Consider the following 23839-nt stretch of genomic DNA (forward strand, 5'->3'; position numbering starts at 1 on the left):
ACTGTTGACATCAGCCAAAGTTTTCATGCACTTTGATGCTTCTCTACCATTGGACTTGGCTTGTGTTGCTTCACCAGATGTAGTTCTTTCCCACATTTTTCCTAATAGCATGGAGAAACCAATTGCCTTTGCATCACCAACACTCACCACTCATGAGAGGAACTATGCACAAATAGAGAGAGATGGTCTCAGCATTGTCTTCAGAATTTGGAAGCTACACACCTATCTGTATGGTAGACACTGCCTTACTGACAGCTCAACACCTGTTACTTTGAGTTTTTGCACTGAAATGTGGAATTCTATCATTAGCTGTTCATATGCAATAATGGGCATTGCTACTTTCCTCCTTCCTATACTATTCAATTCCATAAAGGAACTCAGCACAGCAATGCTGATGGGCTGTCATGCCTGCCATGCCCAAGTTCCTGTCAACCCAAAATGATTTCAGACTAAGTGTTCTATCTCAATGTGATGGATTGGTTATGCATCACTAGCACAGACATCAACAAAGAAACCACTAAGAATGATGTGCTTTCTCTTGTGAAGGGAATGGTAGTGAGAGGTGCAGTGTTGGATCAAAAAAATCCCTTGTTTACACAGTTTGTGTCATGTCAATGTGAATTATATATGAATCATGGTTGCATCTTATGGGGAATGTGAGTGACCATCCCAAAATCACTTCAGTCTTAGGTTTTGGAAGTTCTTCATGAAGGTCATTTTGGCATTGTATGGATGAAGGCCATCAATGGGGTCACCATGCCTCAGTGGGTCACAGTTGAGGATGCCAGATTCAAGACAAACTGCTGAGAAATAGGGCAGACTCACCCCAAACTGGTGGTTATTCTATTATTAGATATAACAAGCCAGAAACTTCCGTCTCACCACACTGGTTAGCAAGAAGTCCAAACTGCAGTCTCCTTAGGCATTCCAGCCCTTGTTTCACTAGACTTTCTGATGAGTGGTTATTGAAAACAAATTTCATCAAACAAAAGGGTTCTTCTGATCTCAAAAGATCAGCCACATACCCAGGTCAATATATAACTCCGATTTTACCCAATAATCACACTTTTGCAAATCCTTTAGTATCTAGTATCTGAAATTTATTTATAAGAGAAAAGAAGAAGAAGAGAGTTACAAACTGGTCCAAGAAATCATATATATATATATATATATATATATATATATATATATATATATATATATAAAGATACACAATCATTGAAAGTTCTTGGATCAGGTTTGTAGCAGTGATGTTACAATCTGCTGGCTTGTAAAGTCTCTGGTAACTTCAGGTCCTCAGTCCATAGTTCAAATGCTCCTTTTAGTGTAAATCCATAGTCCAGAGATCAGAGCAGGAAAGAGGCAACATGGAGATAATCCAAGGTTCTTTCATATCCTCTGTTTGAAACAGAGAATCTCCAGACACATGGAAAAGCCTCACAGCACAGTTTGTGGAAAATTACAGGCACAAAATGGAGTCCAGGGTCAAATGAACAAGTCACACTTGTAACCCCTTTGGGGTTTAGAGAGCATGGCCCCTTTAAATCTTTTTCCTAGGTGGGAGGGGGGAAGCGAGGAAAAAAGGAGAGAAACTCCAGGGAGTGACTCTGTAGCTGGGAGGGAGAGAGGGGGTGGCCTGGAGGCCCTCGCAAAGTGAAGTAGCAGAGAACCTGCCTGAAGCCTGGAAAGGACAGGGCGGCCGACTGGGGACACCCCAGGACAGGAGCCAGGAGGAGCCCTGTGCCAGGGAGGAATCGCCCGAGAAGGACAGGCTGGAGCTGGACCCAGTATCATGGCTGCCCAGCACTGCATGGGGCTGTGAGCACTGGGGCTTGTGACTCTGCACTGGGAACAAGGAGGGAGGCTGCTAGCTAGTTAAGTGGGGAGGTGGTCGCTCTGTGTGGCTTTGCAGAAAACGGCAGAAGAGGGCACCGGAGGGGTTTGTTGGGGGAAAGTTCACTGGTGCCGAAGATGACCAGGAGCACCCAAGACTCACCACGGGGCTGGAACTTTGCTCAGGCCTCCTGAACTCTGCGTGCAGACACGTTGCTCAGTGTCTGCCCTTCCAGACTGTGCTACCACTGGGCCCGCGGGGCCTTGGTTTGGATGCAGCCCTATTCTACTGTTCCCCCTATATTTCCCTTTGTTGTTTTTCTCCTCTTATCCCTCTGTAAATAAATATCTCCCTTTCTGATATCCATTGTACTTTTCTGGTGGGTGTGTTTGTTCACTCTGGGGGGTTTGGAACAGCTGCCCCTGGGGTGGAAGGGATTTCTCCTGCTGCATTCTTGTGCGTGCCTTCTCTTGGCCAAAGCTGCCTGCAGAGCAGACTCCATCTTGGCCACGAGGGCGCTAAAGTTACACGTGGTTAGAATTGTAAATGATTAGACTGCAGTTTGGATTCTGCCCCTACAGGTACAACTTGCTTATTCTATGAGGAATTATTAAAAATAAAGGGACAAATTCTGCCATTACTACCCTACTGCAACTCCAGTGAAGTCTGCACAAGTGCCCTTGGTGAATCCATGCTGACTATTCCTGATCACTTTCCTCTCCTCTAAGTGCTTCAGAATTGATTCCTTGAGGACCTGCTCCATGATTTTTCCAGGGAGTGAGGTGAGGCTGACTGGCCTGTAGTTCCCTGGATCCTCCTTCTTTCCTTTCTTAAAGATGGGCATTACATTAGCCTTTTTCCAGTCATCTGGGACCTCCCCGGATCACCATGAGTTTTCAAAGATAATGGCCAATGGTCTGCAATCACATCTGGCAACTCCTTTAGCACCCTCGGGTGCAGCGCATCTGGCCCCATGGACTTGTGCTTGTCCAGCTTTTCTAAATAGTCCTGAACCACTTTTTTCTCCACAGAGGGATGGTCACCTCCTCCCCATGCTGTGCTGCCCAGTGCAGTAGTCTGGGAGCTGACCTTGTTCGTGAAGACAGAAGCAAAAAAAGCATTGAGTACATTAGCTTTTTCCACATCCTCTGTCACTAGGTTGCCTCACTCATTCAGTAAGGGGCCCACACTTTCCTTGACCTTGTTCTTGTTGCTAACATACCTGAAGAAACCCTTCTTGTTACTCTTAACATTTCTTGCTAGCTGCAACTTCAAGTGTGATTTGGCCTTCCTGATTTCACTCCTGCATGCCTGAGCAATATTTTTATACTCCTCCCTGGTCATTTGTCCAATCTTCCACTTCTTGTAAGCTTCTGTTTTGTGTTTAAGATCAGCAAGGATTTCACTGTTAAGCCAAGCTGGTCGCCTGCCATATTTACTATTCTTTCTATACATCGGGATGGTTTGTTCCTGCAACCTCAATAAGGATTCTTTAAAATACAGCCAGCTCTCCTGGACTCCTTTCCCCCTCATGTTATTCTCCCAGGGGATCCTGCCCATCAGTTCCCTGAGAGAGTCAAAGTCTGCTTTTCTGAAGTCTAGGGTCCTATTCTGCTGCTCTCCTTTCTTCCTTGTGTCAGGATTCTGAACTCGACCATCTCATGGTCACTGCCTCCCAGGTTCCCATCCACTTTGATTCCCCTACTAATTCTTCCCTGTTTGTGAGCAGCAGGTCAAGAAGAACTCTGCCCCTAGTTGGTTCCTCCAGCATTTGCACTAGGAAATTGTCCCCTACACTTTCCAAAAACTTCCTGAGTTGTCTGTGCACTGCTGTATTGCTCTCCCAGCAGATATCAGGGTGATTGAAGTCTTCCATGAGAACCAGGTCCTGTGATCTAGTAACTTCTGCTAGTTACCAGAAGAAAGACTTGTCCACCTCATCCCCCTGGTCTGGTGGTCTATAGCAGACTCCCACCACAACATCACCCTTGTTGCTCACACTTCTAAACTTAATCCAGAGACTCAGGTTTTTCTGCAGTTTCATACCAAAGCTCTGAGCATCTTGCACTTGTGTAGAGGCACTTCAGATAACTCGCTGATCATCCTTCTTTCTCGGTATGAGGCAGGAGTCCTCCCCTCTTGCGCCCTCTTGCTCATGCTTCCGCCCGGTATCCCACTTCCCCTCTTACCTCAGGGCTTTGGTCTCCTTCCCCCGGTGAACCTAGTTTAAGGCCTGGTCCACACTAGGACTTTAATTCGAATTTAGCAGCGTTAATTCGAATTAACCATGCACCCGTCCACACCAGGAAGCCATTTAATTCAACCTAGAGGGCTCTTTAGTTCGAATTTGGTACTCCACCCCGACGAGGGGAGTAGCGCTAAATTCGACATGGCTATGTCGAATTAGGCTAGGTGTGGATGCAAATCGAACTTACTAGCTCCGGGAGCTATCCCACACTGCACCACTCTGTTGACGCTCTGGACAGCAGTCCGAGCTTGGATGCTCTGACCAGCCACACAGGAAAAGTTCCAGGAAAATTTGAATTCCTTTTCCTGTCTGGACACTTAGAATCTCATTTCGTGGTTGGACATCGGGGCGAGCTCAGCAGCACCGGCAGCGATGCAGAGCTCTCCAGCAGAGGAGTTCATGTAATCTCTGAATAGAAAGAGGGACCCAGCATAGACTGACCGGGAACTCTTGGATCTGATCGGTGTGTGGGGCGAGGAGTCTGTGCTTTCGGAGCTGCGCTCCAAAAAACGGAATGCAAAGACCTACGAGAAGGTCTCCAAAGCCATGAGAGACAGAGGATACAGCCAGGATGCAACGCAGCGCCGCGTGAAAATCAAGGACCCCAGACAAGGCTACCAAAAAATCAAAGCGGCAAACGGACGCTACGGAGCCTGCCACCACTGCCCCACCAGTGACCATGGACTCTGACGATGGGACAGTGTCGACGGCCAGTTCCTCGGCAATGTTCGCGGACGGGGAAGATGAGGAAGGGTTTGTGGATGACGAGGCAGGCGAGAGCGCTTACAACGCTGGTTTCCCCGACAGCCAGGATCTCTTCATCACCGTCACGGAGATCCCCTACCAACCCTCCCCGGCCATTAACCCGGATCCTGAATCAGGGGAAGGAGCAGTCGGTAAGTGCTTTAACCATGTAAACTTTTATTCTTAATATAACAGGAATCTGAAGTATGTGAAAAGGAGGTCTCTCTATATATGGGGATAGAACAGAAATCCTCCTGGGAGATCTCCACGAAGCTCTCCTGGAGGTAATCGAAAAGCCTCCACAGGAGGTTCCTGGGGAGAGCTGCCTTATTGGGTGCTCCGTGGTAGCACAGTTTTCTGCGCGAGGCTTTCATGAGCTACTCAGGGAGCATTGCCTCCCCGAGCACGGCTGCATAGTCCCCTGGTTTGTGCTGGCTTTCACGCAGCATGCGCTCTCTATCTCTTTCAGTGACCGTCCTCAGGGTGATCTCGCTCGGAGACTCCTGCATCTAATTAGGGGAATTACTGTAATGTTACGCCTGGTCCAAAGTATTTGTAAAAAATCTCCGGACAGACGGCATAGCAGAGACTCAGCACGCTGCTGCGTGACGAGTGTAACGGAAAGCCAAAGATTCAAATGGACGCTCATGGAGGGAGGGGGGACTGAGGACGCAAGGTATCCCACAGTTCCTGCTGTCTCCGAAAAGCATTTGCATTCTTGGCTGATCTCCAAATGCTTCTAGGGTCAAAAACAGTGTCCACGGTGGGTCAGGGCATAGCTAGGCAATTTACGCAGCCCCCCACCCACCCCCAGAAGTGAAAGGGAAAACAATCCTCTCTTGACTCTTTTACATGTCACCCTATCTTTACTGAATGCTGCAGATAGACGCGATGGTGCAGCACTCAACACCAACATCCTTGCTCCCCCCACGCTATGGATGGCTGATGGTGCAATCTGGCTGGTATCCGTCCTCATCATCAGCCTATTGGCACATGGGGCAGTGCAAAAGGGCTGGTAACCAGAAGGAGGGGCGCCAGAGGCCGTGTAAACTGTCACTGCACCCCAGCAGAGTGCTCAAGTACCCAAAAGCTCTCATACCCTAAATTTTGAGAAGTCCTTTCCTTCCCGCCTCACCCAAGCCCCCAACCCAGTTTCATCCCCTAACTGTCTAATTGATAATAAAAAATACTTTTCTGTTAATTACTGTTTCCGTCATGTTCTTTTAGAGGAGACTGTGTTTGAAGGGGGGGAAGGGGGTTGGTAATTTGACAGGACAATCACCTTTACCACGGTACAGACACGGGGGCAGGATCAGCAGCAGGTCACACACACACTGCAGTCAGTACGCACCCTGGTCGGTATGGGAGGTGGTTTGCAGGTTCTGTGTGGGTGGGGGGGTACGTGACTTTGTAGCGGGGGAGGGGGGTTACAGATCTCATGCAACGGTCCCTGTCCTGGACCACAGAGCCACGCAGCAGAGGAATCTGTATCCGTCCTCCCCCGCCAAAAGGCCACATAGCCCCCGCACACAGAGTCCCAAAAAGGAGGGATGGCAGGCTCCGTTGAAACATCCAGTCCGGCACTGCAGACTGCTCTGGGAGCAGGAGCCTGTCATTCCTCGAGTTTACAGGCGGTCTTTACATCACTGCACACCCTACCCAGCACAGTCCGTGTCCCGGTTTCAACCCTGTAACGCAAAGTCATCAATAAAGAAACCTTTGTAAAGTTACAGTGGAACATGTATTTTATTTTAAACGTGTGTTGGAAGTTGGGGAAGCGGTGGGGCGGGGTATGTAACTGCAGATGCTAGTCAACAGTCACTTGGTAAAGAAACAGGGGCAGGTTCAGCTTCTCTGTAAAGAAACTGAACAGTCACAGGTCACGCTGCTCGCTGCTCGCTGGTACTTGAAGAGTTCCTTGTCGCTGTGCAAGGCGCCTGCACAGAGCTTCACGAGCCAGGGCATTAGCAGGTAGGCTGGGTCCCCGACGATCACTATAGGCATCTGCACATCCCCAAGACTTATTTTGTGGTCCGGGAAGAAACTACCTTCCTGCAGGCGTCTAAACAGACCACAGTTCCTGAAAACACGCACGTCATGAACTTTGCCTGGCCACTCGACGTTGATGTTGTTAAAATCCCCCATGGTCCACCAGTGCTCGCAGCACCATTGAAATGTAGCCCTATTTCTCAGCAGCTGACTGTGGAAGAGGTGGACGATAAGGTGCGAGGAGTTGACAACGGCCATAACTGCAGCGGGATCTGTGCTCAAAGTGCTGTGGCGCCCGCGCTGTCACTGAGCAGAAAAGTGCATGAACAGATTGCCCGCAGGCGCTTTCAGGGAGGGAGGGAGGGAGGGAGGGAGGGCGTGATTGACGGTTCAATGATGACAGTTACCCAAAACCACCCTCGACACATTTTTCCCTCCAGCATGCATTGGGGGGAAATCCCAGAATTCCAATGGGCAGCGCGGAGTGCGGGAACTGTGGGATAGCTTCCCACAGTGCACCGCTTCCAAAGTCGACGCTGGCCCCGTTACTGTGGACTCGCACAGTCGAACTAGTGTATTTAGTGTGGATACACAACTTCGACTTCATAAGGTCGATTCCACAAATTCGAATTAAGTTGATTCGAAATAGTCTTGTAGTGTAGACATACCCTAAAGCCCTCCTCACTAGGTTCGACAGCCTGCTTGTGAAGATGCTCTTCCCTCTCGTCGTTAGGTGGAGCTCGTCTCTGCCTAGCACTCCTCCTTCTTGGAATACCATCCTATGGTCAAGGAATCCAAAGCCTTCTCTCTGACAAGTGACGATACACTTTGACTCCCTGTCTTGCCCACAATCCTGTTTACTGAGAACCAATCCAGGACCAGCAACTGTTGTGGCTTACTTGGTCCTCCAAAGAATTCAGAGATATAAAGAGAGGATTCAGATGTGACCTTTGCATCCCCCATGACTTCCCCAGCAGCTGCAGGGATTCCTGTTAAATAGCAACTTTCTGTCAACATGTTCAACAAAAAGAAAGCTGACTTCTTATAGCCCCATTGCAGCTATGCATGCTCCATTGACCTCCAGCCAGTAACAGAGGTTCCCTTTGGGCACATTTACTCTTTATCTGAACCCGAACTACAGGCACTCTGGAACTATCTAGATGAAAACCCGCCAAAAGGATTCATGCACTCCTCCACATCCTGAGTGGGGGCCACAATCTTCTTTGTGGCGGAGAAAGATGGCTTCCTTCAGCCTTGTGTGACTACCAAATGATGAACAAGATTGCAATCTGAAACCAGTATCTCTTACTGCTTATTAATGAGCTGTTCAAAAGATTCCACTCTGCCAAAGTCTTAACAAAGTTGGACCTCCACAGAGCTTATAACCTGATGAGGATCTAGGAAGTAGATGAATGAAAGACTGCCTCCCAGATATGGTCCCCTCAAGTATTTGGTCATTCCATTTGGGTTGTGAAACAACCCTGTGACTTTCCAGAATTCCATAAGTGTCATTTCATAAATGACAGTTTGTCATTTACCTGGACAACATCCTCATTTTTGCTGAAGTCAGGGCCTCCACAATCATCATGTATGCACTGTCTTGGAGACATTCTGCCAAAACTACCTCCACAAAAAGCTTAAGAAGTGCAAGTTCAAGAAAGATACTATGAAATTCTTGAGATATATTGGCTCACCTGAGGGACTCATCATGAACCTACATAAGGTGGCAGCAATATCTGACTGGGCTGCACTCAAGGATGTATGCAGAGTGCAGAGATTCCTGGGGTTTCCCAGTTTCTTCAGGTGATTTATTAAAGGATTCTCTAGACTTGCTGCACCTATAATGACACTCCTGCAAAAGGGGGCCCAGTCCATAGAGGCTCAGTCAGTCTTTGATCAACTGAAAAGGACATTTACCTTGGCAGCTAAACTGATTCACCGAGATGCCAGTACAACATTGATGATTGAGGCCAATGCCTTGAACTTTGCCATATTTTCAGTACTGCGCTTTGCAGTATTATCTCAATATGCAGGATCTCACAACCTACTCCACCCCTGTGCTTTATATTCTCAGACGCTAACACCACTAGAGAAACATTATGATATTTGTGACAAGTAGCTATTGGCTATCAATGCAGCTTTCGAGGCCTAATGCCACCTTCCAGATGGAGCCAAATTCCCTAAGTAAGTCCTGACAGACTATAAGAATCTGGAATACCTATTGACTGTTAGACACCTTAACCAAGATAAGATCCATTGGTCCCTCTTCACTTACTTTGACTTTTATTGTAACCTATTGGCCAGGACCAAGAAATGGGAAGGCAGACGCCCTATCCCATAAAGATGAATATCTCAAAACTGGCAAAGAGCCCTCTGCTTTCATGCTCAAGGCATCCAACTTTGTCAAGGGGAAAATCATCAGCAGTCTGATGTCCTCCATGCACACTCTGCTTCCTGATGACATATTTGCGACCCAGATCCACCAGACCTTCAATGAGTTCTGACTACAGAATGGCCTCCTCTGTCACAAGAGTTGTCTTTATGTTCCAGAGGGTCAACCTAGTCTTCAGATATTGAAACTATTCCATGATTCACCACTTGAGGGCCATTTTGGCCAATTCAAGACCCAGAATTTGATCTTGAGGAGCTTCAGGTGGCGAGACCTATGAACTTACATCAGGGATTATATATGGTCCTGGGACCTCTGTTGGGTGTATTTTGTTATAGTGTTATAGTCATATAGTTAAAATATGTACATATTAAATCCAATATGTAGTTTGTAAATATATAGCAGCAATCCAAGATGGAGTTTGAGCTGCCATCTTGTGACCGCCATCTTGTTGTTTACTGTTATCATGGCCCAGTCATAACTGGATCCAACTGTTTTTTCCCGCCAATGGCAACTCCAAGGACAATTTTACCTCAGACTGTTTCCCGCCTTTGCTGGGACTGTACCATATTTTTCCACCATTAAAGGCATAAAGGGACTGAACTCACTGACAAGTGGCGCAGTCCATCCTAGTGACTGTGCGTGCACGGTTCAGGCCTTCACAGCACCAGTGCATCGTTGAAGGGCACCGCCATTCCTGAGGTGAAGAGAAAGGGAAGAAGACATTCCATCTTACCTGCTCCTATTCCTGGATACAACATCACCAGAGGGTTTCGGTCCGCTTCTTCCACCTGAGACATCAAGGGACTCTCCAGTGCTCCTCCTCTGCAGGTTCCAATTACCCAATGAATGTAGGTCCTGGACTTCACTGCCGCCACAGACGTGCTGACAATATAGTGAGGTAAATAGGGTTTTCTCAGTTGGTGGTTTATATGTGTTATTGCCAGGGTGATTTATATTTTAGGCCCGAGCTTCATGCTCCTGTTTTAAAGCTGCTGTTTCACTGTTTTGTATTGTTTATCTAGTTACTGTTTATTCACAATTACCCCTTCCCTGATTTGTAAATTTATCCCCCCAATACACTTACCTGTTGTTTTTACCTTTACCTATTGCCAGTTTTTATTATTTGCACTACACATAGGGAAGAGGGAGGAAGACCTGTACACCAGTCCACCAGTTGACAGACACGGCAGAGGGCGGGTCTGTAAAAGGGGCTTGTTTTACATCTCAATATCTACATCATCATACATTGAGAGTTACTTTGGCTCCCCTTTGAGGTAACACCTCTGCGCCCATACCAGGAACCTTTTGAGGATCTGGGCTTAGCTGCCTATCTGTCCAGCAGAGACTGATGTAAAACTTATAGGATGGATGATGCAACCTGTTCACTTGTTCTTGGCACAGGATGCCAAATTTGTTTCTCCAAATCTAAATGGTATTTATTGTGCTTAAACTCATTCTTTCTTTTTGTGCTGTTTATGATGCTGAATGTGTAGTTGGGTTATCTTTCCGTTAAATAGGAACAGATGATCATCTGCCATTGGTGATTGTGCTATAAGATGAATAAATGTGTTACTTAGGCTATAACTGTGCTATACTTTTGTATGCTACACTTATTAAATAATAACTGAGTAAACTCTATAAAAAAGTGGTGATGAGTCACTCTGAGGCTGGTGAATAAAACAGCAGCCCTGACATTAGTTTCTGTCCCTGAGTAGGCGACCACCTGCAAACCATTTTTGACTGTCCCTTATGCGTCAGGGATGTTTGTGGAGCGAAGCTATGAATTGTGGGGGAAGGAATGAGGTCAGGGACTGGCTAGAAAAATGTTTAATGTAAAGTCCATATAAGAGAATTTTATAAAAGCAGAAAAGAACTGCTCCAAAGGAAATACAGCTCTGAAGTTTCTCTGAGCACAGATGTTTCTGGAGTTCAGTATGTTCCTTTAGGTCAGAGATTTTAAAAGTGTGGGGTTCCCCGCCGCGGACTGGCATTGGGAAACATTCTGGGGGGCTGCCAGTCACCCAGGGCTGCCAGCAGGAGCCCCACCTCTACCCCGGGCTGCCAGTTGGAGCTCCAGCTGCCCTGGGGCTGAAAGCCAGAGCCCCACATTTAGCTGCCGGGGCTGACAGTGCGAGCCCAACCACCAGCCCTTCGTTTCTATAGCAACAACTACCTTTCCCGCCTTCCAGTTCAGTATCATATGCTGTCCTTACAACAAACAGTTGTGCAGTAGTTATTCTGCTGGTGAGTTTGATATTTTTTCATATCGTTGCATGGTGAAAAATGGGTTGTTACATATTGCCAAAAGATGGTAGTGTTCCAAAACGGAAGCCAGAATCTCAAATGGCTAAAGTTGATACAGAGAAAAAATCTGCAACAACAAAAAAATATTATGAAGCATATTTGGACTTTTGGTTTCACTTCCATTGCAGTTAATAAGAAATTAGGCTTCAATCAGTAACTTAAGCAAACAATAGCCTGAAGCCAACAAAATTAAGATGCCATTTAGAAACAAAACATGGTAATCTGGTAGGAGAGAACAGAGATTTTTTTTGAATGAAATCTACAAGAAACTAACTAAAAAACACAATGAAAAATGCGGTATGATAAGCACATCATAGCAAGTTCCATACCACATTGCCAAGAATGAAAAGTCTTACACAACTGGGGAAAAACTGATTCTCCCAGCTGCAACTGACATTTGCAGGATGATGCTTGGTGACAGTGCGGCAGAGAAGTTAAAAATGATCCCACTGTCAGACAACACAGTCAGCCACCAAATCTCTGACATGTCAGAAAATATCAAGGCACAGCTGATCTCTTGATTGCAGTCCAGTTTATTTGCAATCCAGTTGGATGAAGTGACGGATATATCAAAAGCAGCTCATTTAATTGCTTATGTTCAGTACTCTCACAAAACATCAATATTGGAAGATTTTTTTGTTCTGCAAGCCAATTAAGATGCGGGTGGGCAACTGGATTCGAACTCTCTAACATTTTAAATTACTTCCTAACTTCTCACAACTTGAAGTGGGAAGCCTGCATCGGAATCTGCATAGATGGAGCCCCTTCTATGTCTAGAGGTAGGGCAGGCTAGAAAGCCAAAGTGTTTGGAATTACTTCACATATATTGTGGACTCATTGTATGATACACAACAACTCGAAACATGGATCGAGAACTTACTGATGTTCTGAATTCTGCTATTAAAATCATGAACTTTATCAAGATGCAGCCCAAAAAGGCACATCTCTTTGCAATGGTTTGTGCAGAAATGGGATCAGAGTACGATGCTTTGATGTTTCACATGGAAATCAGGTGGCTATCCAGGGGAAAGTATTGCAACACATTTATGAACTGAGAAATTAAATTTGACTTTTCCTATTGGATTTGAATTTCAGCAACGCAGACACACTGTGATCCCTGCTGCATTGTGCTTTTGGCTTACCTTGCTGATATTTTTGACAAATTGAATTCTCTAAATGTCTCATTGCAAGGAGTGGAATGTACTATTTTTGACCTGCACAACAAGATATCGGCATTCAAGAGAAAGCTAGAGCTCTGGAAAACAAAGATGAAAACTGGTTTAAGGATTCCATTCCTGTTCTTAACTGACGATATTGACGAAACAGAATCTGAACAATTGAGTGTTGTGGAGCCAATCAAGAATCACTTGACTTCTCTCAGAGCCAGTTTGGATAAATATTTTCCCAAAAGAAATGCACCCTGAATGTCTGGATTATCCAACCTTTTGTAGCTGAAGCAGTGACCTTGTCCCATCTCTCAAATAACATTCAGGAGAAACTCGCCCAGCACTGGTACTGCAAGGGCTAACTCTACTCTTTGGGCTGATGAGGCCATGCTCCCTCGGCCTTGCTGGGCATGCTTCAGCTGGAGACCAGGTATAAAAGGAAGCAGCCCAACTCAGCGGGAACTGCTGAGGCCCCTGATGGCAGAAGCCAGAGACACCAAGGTCCCGGTGAACGACCAAGCTCCTGCAGGCTCCCAAGTAGTGGAAAGGATTATTTTTAGGAATATTCATTGCATTTAGGAAATATACTTTTATTCTGAGCAGACTAAATAGGCATAATCCGTATCACTTGCAAAGCACTGAGGTAAGGACTTAATGAATAAAATGTCCCAACTACATGAGCTGGACGCTGGATGTGGGTGGTCCCTGAGGGCAGCCTGTGGACATGCACAGGCTCTGTCAACCACCTTTTCTTGTAATAAAAGAACAATGTCATTGTAGTTCTTGAAAGGAATTAAGGGCCTGAGTCTGTGGCAAAAGGAATCACAGGAAATTTGCCAGTCAGCCTACTTGGATCAGAACTGGGGCAAAATTCTCACCCTAATGTTCAAAAGATATACATGAAAACGTTTGTAAAAACTAGTGTGATCAACAAGGAGGATTTAGCAATGCACAGAATATGAACTAATGCCTTAGCCCCTTGAACAAAGGAGATACCCAGTTCCAAACCTCACTGCTGCTTTGAATAAGCCAATTGAAGCTGTATGTCTCAATATTTCTGGCTACACTTTTCTCTCTGACCCTTTGTGCTGCCTTGTCAGTGGAAAGGGAATATGTAGCTTATTTCTTTGGCCAGCGAAAGAGTCCCCTGATCTGAAGGAATCCCTACGTGGCATACAGCTGGCACACCTGTCTCTATGACCCCCCTTGCTTGCAGCTCCCAGCCCAGGGGAGCATGTAGAGAGTTTGGCTGCAGGACCACTGTGTTCTGTATATTTCTGGGTGCCAGAATAGCCACTTGTGCTCAGTTGCCAACAGCCCCAAATTAGAGCAGCTCTCAAGCTGCTCTAAATTGTGCTGGAGGTCCCAACTAATCACAGGATTAGGGAAGGGGATGTAAAGGTGGTATAAAACCACCTTTGATCCCATCCTTTCAGGTCCTGTACTGATTCTGACAGGTCTGAGCAGCTCAGATGTACCTGAGAATTGGGCCAAGTGTTATTTCATCATTCTCACAGAGGTAAAAGTGGCATTGCTTTTAAATCCATTATGATGTTTTCTCTATATCTGCTACTTATTGAGGATTTAGATAGAGAAATTAAAGCAGTTTTTTAATTTGTTCTCATAAGTAATAAAGGTCACTGGTAAAAGTGATTAATCACTAATTGCACAAGCACTTTATTACGTGGTACTTTTAGTATGTTGAAGTTTTTCAGCAAACTCTTTCTTTAGAAAAGTATTGCTGGAGTCTAATTATTTTACTAAATTAAATATTTTGTACCCGTTATTTTTAGACTTCAATTCATTTTTACTAGTGTTGCATAATAAGCACTAAACTTTTTACTCTAATTAATTCCATTTACTTAGAAAAAGAATAAGCTATATTACAGCGTTCCAGAATGTAGTGCTTCCATAATATCCAACAGGCTTTATATTTTTAACCCAAAGGATTTAAATGAGTGGGTTTTTAAAAATTATTATTACAATTATTATAAGTAATGCTCTAGTCTGGATGTTTTTTTGTTGGGTGGCTTGCTATGCATTTTGTGGTTTTTAATCCTTTTCTTTTGTATATTGTAATGATGTAAAAGCACCTAAAGTCATAGATAAGTGCTTCTAATACATCAACAAATACATAAATAAATGAAGACTTTTTAGTCTGTGTGATGCAACCACCTTTATTTTGTTAAAAACAGGTAGACTTACTTAGGATATAGGGGCCACATAGGCATTTTCTGCACCTTAACACAAATGTTAAGGCCCTGGTCAAGTCTCTAACAAGTACACTTGGAACAGTATGGCATAAAAGACCAGGGGAGTTTTGTCCAGGGGCAGAATTCATTTGGCAGTGTAATGCAAACACTAAATCAGAACTACTCTGCTCAGCCTTCACAAGTTCCAACATTTGTTTTATCATCTGACAATGAAAAAAGCATTTGGAGGTCTCAAGGGATTTTAAATTTTAAGCTCTGTGTGGTTTAGGTCCTAACTTTATGGTCTGGAGAAAAAACACTTCATGTATGTATGTCTATCACAGCAGCGTTTATGAGTCAGATGTTATAGCTTAATGGTATTTGCTTGGCACAATAGGTGTGAGTACTCATTGTCACCTTTACTTTTGGCCTTATCAGAGAAACTATTGGTCATACCACAAAGAAAATATAGCTGCCCAATACAACTATCTATAATGCTTTCTAATGCTCTGTGATAGCGAAGATATCTATCTATCAGCTTAGGGCTGTCTTACAGAACTCATCACTTAGGAGGTCTGATCCAAAGCACAATGAAATTAATGAGTGTCTTTCCATTGACTTCAATAGGCTTTGGATCAGATCCTTATGAGCATTTTTGGAAGTACCCAGCACCCAGCAGTTCTGATTGTTCTCAGTGGGTTCAATGGGAGTTGCTACAAAATCCAGCCACTTAATTTAGGCACCACTGTCAAAGTGCTGACTGGATCTTTTCATGTGAATAGGACCTTTCCTGGGACATCACTGGTGAAGAAAGTAGAGCTAAGGGAGCAAAAGTCTTAAGAAAAGAATTTACTGCAAGAGTCATGTATAATGAATAAAGAAAATGCATATTGTCACTCCATGTAACAATATAATTTGTTCCCAGGTTCACTTGGACATTCAAATAAAAAAGCACCATGGACTTGACTCAGATGTATACATGTAAAGATCTTTATTAAGCGTAAGCAGTTATTCATTGTATTTCAGCTTTTGTACTGATTTATTACATTGTTTCTTTAATCCTTTGTTCCTCTTCCCCCAAGGCCACACCCTCACACCGCCTCTTCCCCAAGGCCCTGCCCCCACACTGCGTCTTCCCCTGAGACCTTGCTCTCACACTGCCTCTTCCCCCCAAGACCCAGTCCCCCACTTGCTCCGCCCTCTCCCCCCCCCCGGTCACTCACCCTTATGGCTGGTAAAAAGTGAGAGGACATAGCCCTCCCACTTTTAAAAGTGATCGGGCCATGGCCTCCTGACCGCTCCGTTCCGGTGCCCCTGAAAGGGGGTATGTCATTTGCCATTACTATAGCTCTTAGCCACAAGTCTGGTCCAAAGTCATAGGACATCCTTTGCAATATACAAATGGGTGCCCTTGTATCCTCCATACAATCATGAAAACTCACTTTTACCCCTGCTTCCTTTGAGAGGGGCTCTGAGAATTGGTCATAAAGCCAAAGAGAGGAAGGATCAGCTTTGCTTGTTTGTATTAACTTCTCTTTCTGAATTTCTGTAGCTGATATGAACCCATCTCATGCAACTGAACTCAACTGAAATCCAAAGTATTAGAATAAACCAAGATATCTTGGTTTATGTCAATATATATTGTATATTTTGGACTGGGGGCATGAGGTGTCAGGGCACCTCCATAGTTCTTCATTTCCCTAACATACTTTAGAATAACATACCTTACTCTTGAATATAATTCATCCAATGCAGAGAATACTGTAGAAAGAGAGCTTCATAAAAGATTTGGAAGATTCATCTTACCTTATCACTCTTCCAGTGGCTGTGAATTATGGGCTTGGTAGACTGTAGAGAACACCTTCCTTATTCAGCTAAGAAGAAACCACAAGACACAAGCCATGTACTTACTTTAGATAATATCAGAGGGGTAGCCGTGTTAGTCTGGATCTGTAAAAAGCAACAAAGAGTCCTGTGGTACCTTATAGACTAACAGATGTATTGGAGCATAAGCTTTTGTGGGTGCCAACATAAAAATGTGGCATCGAAGTGGGTATTCACCCATGAAAGCTTATGCTCCAATACATCTGTTAGTCTATAAGGTGCCACAGGACTCTTTGTTGCTTTTTACTTTAGATATTTATTGTAGTCCATCAGAGGTTACCGAAAGCCCTGTTTTCAACCCACCTTAATACATTTCCATCTTTTGACAATGTTGTGCAGGTTTCACTTGAGGAAGAGGACTGCTAGGTTAGCTATAGAGTGATCGCTTTCTGAAAAGTGTTCACCCACAGGTGATAGGGTGTTTTTGTCTTTTATCATTTTCCTGTGTGAGTTCATTCAAGAGCGTAGTGATTGTCTGGTTTCACCCACATAGTTGCTATTGGGGCATTTCGTGCACTGGATGAGGTACATCACAGATTGTGATAGGAATGTGTAGGACCCTTGGATTTTGAAAGGTGTGTTGCGAGGGGTGTTGATCATTGTAGCAGTGGACATATGGCTCCAGGTTTTCTCATCTGTTGTTCTGGCAGGGTCTGGTACCACTTTGAGTTGGTGTGTCTTGGTCCGTGGGGAACTTCCTTCTGACGAAGAGGTTGGAGAAACTGGGGAGGGGGATGTAAAAGAAATCTTTCCCAAACCCCTTCTTCTGGCCTTCTGTAGCTGGTCTTCTGTAGCTCCTGCCCTGAAGGGCTTAAAACAGTCCTGGGGGAAGGTTGTGGCTGGGAGTGGCTAAGCTGGGCTGATTGAGGTGGCTGCAGCTGGGCCATGCCCCAATCAGGCCACAGCTGGCCTGTATAAAGAGGCTGGGAGCCAGGAGCTCAACAGTCTCTCTCTCTGCCTTTAGAGGGAGAAGGGCCTGGCTGCGAGGGAGCATACCTGAGTACCTAAGGTGGAGCAGGGTTGGGGGGAAGGCAAGAGGAGCGGGAAACTCTGGCCTGGAACACCATCCTCTCCCCCTCCGGATGCAGGCCTACATTTACCTGTTTGTTTTGAATTTTATCTCTTGTCAGTTATATTTATCGTGCACCACATGAGGGGAGAGAGGAGGAGATCTGCCCCAGTCCATCGGTGACAGATACAGCAGAGGGCGAATCTGCTCTTTTGAGAAAAAGGAGCTTGTTTCTATTCCGATACCTACACCACTTCACACATGGAGAGTTATCTTGGCTCCCCTTTGAGATAACACAACCGGTGGCTGGAAAATGATGTTAAAATAATAAGGTGACTACTGAAAAAGGCTACAGAGTAAAACATTGATCTGTACTTAGCACTGTTAAATTACAGAACCACACCAATAAAACATGGTTTGTCACATACAGACATTTTGTTTAACAGAAAAGAGAACTAGAAGGCCTGTCATGGGAGAAGTTGAGGTCAGAGGAACTGGGGATTGACAGAAATATAAAAAGACAGATAAAGCTAAACAAAAAAAAGCAATATGATTTGGGGCCCTGGGAGCTGCCACCACTTCATGAATGTGACACAGTATGCATCTCTGGGTATGTCTACAGCAGAGCTGGAGGTATAATTTCCAACTCTGGTAGACATACCCTGCCCACTTTGATCGAGCTTACTAAAAATAGAGGTGTAGCCGTGGCAGCATGAGCAGTGGGGGTGGGCTTGCTGCTCAAGTACATACCTAAGGTTTCAGAGGGAGCATAGGCAGGGCAGCTAGCTAGTTCCACTCCCGCTATACTACTATTTTTAATGTGCTAGCTAGGTCAGAGCTACTGTGGGTATGTCTGCCCAAGGTGGAAATTACACCTCCTGCTCCAGTGTGGCTATAAATCAATGGCTGCAAAGCGCACTGGTATCAGCTGAAGGGAGGAAAGGTCTAGTAGTTAAGGCACTTGCTGAGGAGGTGAAAGACCTTGGTTCAATTCCTTACTCTGCCATAAACTTCTTGTGTGACCTTGAGCAAGTCACAGAGCCTCTATGTGCTTTAGTATCAGAGGGGTAGCCGTGTTAGTCTGGTTCTGTAAAAGCAGCAAAGAATCCTGTGGCACCTTATAGACTAACAGACATTTTGCAGCATGAGCTTTTATGGGTGAATGCCCACTTCGTCGGATGCAAGAGTGGAAATTTCCAGGGGCAGGTAAATATAAGCAAGCAAGAAGCAAGCTAGAGATAACGAGTTTAGATCAATCAGGGAGGATGAGGCCCTGTTCTAGCAGTTGAGGTCTGAGCAGAGAGTCCACCACCCAAGATCCACAAACCCGGAAATCCTGGACGCCCCATCATCTCGGGCATTGGAACTCTCACTGAAGGACTGTCTGGATATGTGGACTCTCTGCTCAAACCCTACGCCACCAGCACTCCCAGCTATCTCCATGGCACTACTGATTTCCTGAGGAAACTACAATGCATTGGTGACCTTCCAGAAAACACCATCCTAGCCACCATGGATGTAGAGGCTCTCTACACAAACATCCCACACACTGATGGAATACAAGCTGTCAGGAACAGTATCCCTGATGATGCCACAGCACAACTGGTTGCTGAGCTCTGTGCCTTTATCCTCACACACAACTATTTCAAATTTGATGACAATATATATCTCCAGATCAGTGGCACCACTATGGGCACCCGCATGGCCCCACAGTATGCCAATATTTTTATGGCCAACCTGGAACAACGCTTCCTCAGCTCCCGTCCACTCACACCCCTTCTCTACCTACGCTACATTGATGACATCTTCATCATCTGGACCCATGGGAAGGAGACTCTGGAAAAATTCCACCACGATTTCAACAGCTTCCACCCCTCCATCAACCTCAGCCTGGACCAATCTACACGGGAGGTCCACTTCCTAGACACCACGGTGCTAATAAGTGATGGTCACATTAACACCACCCTATACCGAAAACCTACCGACCGCTATGCCTACCTTCATGCCTCCAGCTTCCATCCCGGACACACCACAAGATCCATTGTCTACAGCCAAGCACTGAGGTACAACCATATCTGCTCTAACCCCGCAGACAGAGACCAACACCTAGAAAATCTCCACCAAGCATTCTCAAAACTACAGTACCCGCACAAGGAAATAAGGAAACAGATCAACAGAGCCAGACGTGTACCCAGAAGCCTCCTACTGCAAGACAAACCCAAGAAAGAAACCAACAGGACTCCACTGGCCATCACATACAGTCCCCAGCTAAAGCCCCTCCAACGCATCATCAGGGATCTACAACCCATCCTGGACAATGATCCCACACTTTCACAGGCCTTGGGTGGCACGCCAGTCCTCGCCCACAGACAACCTGCCAACCTGAAGCATATTCTCACCAGTAACTGCACACCGCACCATAGTAACTCTAGCTCAGGAACCAATCCATGCAACAAACCTCGATGCCAACTCTGCCCACATATCTACACCAGCAACACTATCACAGGACCTAACCAGATCAGCCACACCATCACCGGTTCATTCACCTGCACATCCACCAATGTAATATATGCCATCATATGCCAGCAATGCCCTTCTGCTATGTGCATCGGCCAAACTGGACAGTCTCTAAGGAAAAGGATAAATGGACACAAATCAGATATTAGGAATGGCAATATACAAAAACCTGTAGGAGAACACTTCAACCTCCCTGGCCACACAATAGCAGATCTTAAGGTGGCCATCCTCCAGCAAAAAAACTTTAGGACCAGACTTCTAAGAGAAACTGCTGAGTTTCAGTTCATTTGCAAATTTGACACCATCAGTTTAGGATTAAACAAAGACTGTGAATGGCTTGCCAACTACAGAACCAGTTTCTCCTCCCTTGGTCTTCACACCTCTACTGCTAGAACAGGGCCTCATCCTCCCTGATTGATCTAACCTCGTTATCTCTAGCTTGCTTCTTGCTTGCTTATATTTACCTGCCCCTGGAAATTTCCACTCTTGCATCCGACAAAGTGGGCATTCACCCACGAAAGCTCATGCTGCAAAACGTCTGTTAGTCTATAAGGTGCCACAGGATTCTTATGTGCTTTAATTTCCCCATATGTAAACAGGGTCGCCCGGGGTGGGGAGGCAAGTGGGGCAATTTGCCCCGGGCCCCGCAGGGGCCCCCGTCAGAGTTTTTCTGGGCCCCTGGAGTGGGGTCCTTCACTCGCTCCAGGGGCTCCGAAAACTCTCGCGGAGCCCGGGCCACTGGAGCTTCTTCCGCTTCGGGTCTTCGGCGGCAGGAGGTCCTTCCACCCCAGGGGGAAGGACCCCTTGCCGCCAAATTATCGCCGAAGTGAGACCTGCTGCCGAAGTGCTGGGTCTTCTGCAGTAATTTGGCGGCGGGAGGCCCCCACCGCAGGTCTTCGGGGCACTTCGGCGGCGGGTCCCGGAGCGGAAGGACCCCCCGCCGCCGAATTACTGCCAAAGCAGGGGGCCCCCGCCGCCGAAGACCCCAGGCCCCCTGAATCTTCTGGGCAGCCCTATATGTAAAATAGGGGAAACAATGCTTGAGGATAAATATATTCAAAGATTGTGAAGCACTTAGAGATCTACTGATGAAAAATGCTATAGAAGAAATAGACATTGTTATTTATTTACTTCATTATTCTTACAATCTTGTCAGCCCAGAAGGACGTGTAGTGAGGAAGAATAAGTGACAGAATCTCCAGCTTCCAGAAGTGAGGGAGATAAGGGGAGATGAGTTTGCCATTTTGCCTCAGAAAGTCTCAGTTAGGCAACAGCCACAACCAGAGTGGTTCAAAGTTGATTATTTAAATAAATAAATCAATAAATCAGATTGTTTTCATTTAAATAGCATTTTTTATTTAAATCATTGTTTTTAAATTTAAATACAAGTTTGTTTTTTAAAAATTCACCTATTTAAAACTAAATTTGAAATTCACAACCTCTGTCAAAGCCTAAACTTATTATAATCTATTAAAACATTACATTTAAAAAAATATTAAGTAGTACGTTTGCTGCCAAGTTTTGAAGAAGGTCAGACCACTGAACTTGGGGAAGTCACTGCTAAGCCCTTGGAAACCAGCCTTTGACAGCCATAGTCTCTTCTGCAGGTGCAGAAAGATTTTCTTCATTTCAGTTTATTGAACTAGTTTGGTTCAGTGGCTAATTCATCCAAAGATAAGAAACTGGCTGAGAGCTGAAAAAGCAGGAAAACTTGTTTTCCTCTTAATCTATAAAATCTTAAAGGACATGGTGATCAGAAACAAATCTGTTCAGTTCTCTATCTACAAATAATACTTCCTTTGTTTAATAAATCAGTTAATTTTAAATGCAAAATTGTTTTAGATAACCTTTTTTTTCTTATGTATCTAGCACATTAGAGGTATTTAATTAAATTAAAACAAAATTTAAGAGCTGCTTTAGTGCATTTTAATTGAACTTGAATTTCTATCCAAACGGAGCTTGACACAGATCACAAATAAAAAAAATGATCAGCTTGTAAATAATATTATTCACTATTTTCTAACATAAAAGTACAAATTAAGAACTGAATAAATATAAATTAAGGTACATAATTGCTTAAATAAATGTGTGTACATATAATCTATCCTCCTGGTTACAAAGTTTAGTACAAAGGCTCTGTTTAATTGCAAAACAACATCTATGTTTTAAGGGCTACCATTAAACCTTTCTTTAGAAAAATAACTGAAGTACAAATGCAAAACATGATTAAAATCGATTATTAAAATCAAGATTCCTTACTTGCTGATTTAAATCATGATTAAAATTGGTGATTTAAATCACTTTGATTTAAATTAATCCACCCTGATCACAACTGGTTAAGACAACTAAACCCCCAGGACATAACATTGTCAGAACAAATGGTCTAACCATCTTCTGGCAAAAGCAGTACTGAGAAGCTAGTGCAGGGACCAGAGGGCAGGTTTAATGTGCTTGAAGTAACCTGTGTTGCTGAGGAGGTATGCTGCAGTGTTCTGTACTAACTGAAGTTTCCTAAGGGCTGATGGATGCATGCCCAGATATATTGCATTGTCGTAGTCCAGATGGGAGGTGCTGAGGGCATGAATAATTGAGGCCAGGTTCTCATCTGCCAGAATGGGATGGAGTCCCCTCACCAACTGGATATGATAGAAAGTGTTACTTGCAGATGCTGCTACGTGAGAGCTCAACATCAGCAAGGAGCCCAGGACCACTTCTAAACTACACACTGAATTGACCAATGGGGGGTGGGTGTATCAACCAAAGGATACTTCCCCATGGCTGCAAACTCTTCAAAGTACTTTCCTCTGCCCACCAGCATGACCTCTGTCTTGCTTGGTTCAGCTGTTCTACATTCATTAGTTGATCTCATCCAAGCACAAAGTCATCTTGGTGGTGGTGCTGTGGTCATATGTGGTGAAGGCTAAGCAGGTCTGTTTGTCAGCTGCATTGTCTTGTGACCCATTCACCTAATTGCTGCAGGGAAGCGTTGAACAGGACCGGTGAGAGAATTGATTGTTGTGGGAATCCACAAAAGAGGGGTCTAGTGGCAAAGGTACAGTTTCCAATCACTACTTCTTTCTCCTGGGGGAATTCTGCACCACTGCGCAATGCAGAATTTTGCAGAAATTAATGCTTTTTGTGCAGAATTTCCTTTCCCCCACAGAGATGGGCTGCAGTGCTACTGGCTACCACTAGGGGCCGCTGGACATGGCAGAGCCCCCCTCACACATAGAAGATCCTGCCAGAGGGATTGGGAAGGAGCTACAGGGATCTCGGAAACTGCAGTTCCCAGCATATTCTGAGGAAAGGAGGTGGCAACGTGCAGGTAATTCCACACAAGTCTGGGACTGAGCATCAGGCTGTTTCTCCCTCTGGATCCGTGGGGTCTTAGCTGCGGGGAGGGTGCAGCTAGTCTATGGGAGGTAGGGGATTCAGGTGTATTGGCTGGGGGGGCCAGATGGTTGGGCTCTGGGAGGGAGGGGTTGTGGGTGTCTGGTCCCCCGGCTGGACTGGGAGGAGGAGGGAGCAGAGAAACAGGAACTGGTTTGTCATACATTTTT

General features: G+C 45.2%; 1 protein-coding gene and 1 long non-coding RNA gene across 2 annotated transcripts in view; one reads left to right on the forward strand and one right to left on the reverse strand.

Moving 5' to 3' along the window:
• RFX8 (regulatory factor X8) overlaps window positions 1–10023 on the reverse strand; it is a 64306-nt gene extending 54283 nt beyond the window's left edge. Inside the window, exon 1 of the mRNA XM_045006103.1 lies at window positions 9941–10023. The gene's annotated coding sequence lies outside the window, so the exon portion shown is untranslated. The remainder of the gene's footprint in view (window positions 1–9940) is intronic.
• On the forward strand, window positions 9867–23598 carry LOC123364220. The gene is made up of 4 exons (XR_006577039.1): window positions 9867–10055; window positions 15795–15869; window positions 17884–18094; window positions 23443–23598. It is a non-coding gene; the product is annotated as an uncharacterized LOC123364220 (long non-coding RNA).
• The last annotated feature ends 241 nt before the right edge of the window (window positions 23599–23839 follow it).

This window comes from Mauremys mutica, chromosome 1 (genome assembly GCF_020497125.1).
Source record: "Mauremys mutica isolate MM-2020 ecotype Southern chromosome 1, ASM2049712v1, whole genome shotgun sequence".
NCBI lineage: Eukaryota > Metazoa > Chordata > Testudines > Geoemydidae > Mauremys > Mauremys mutica.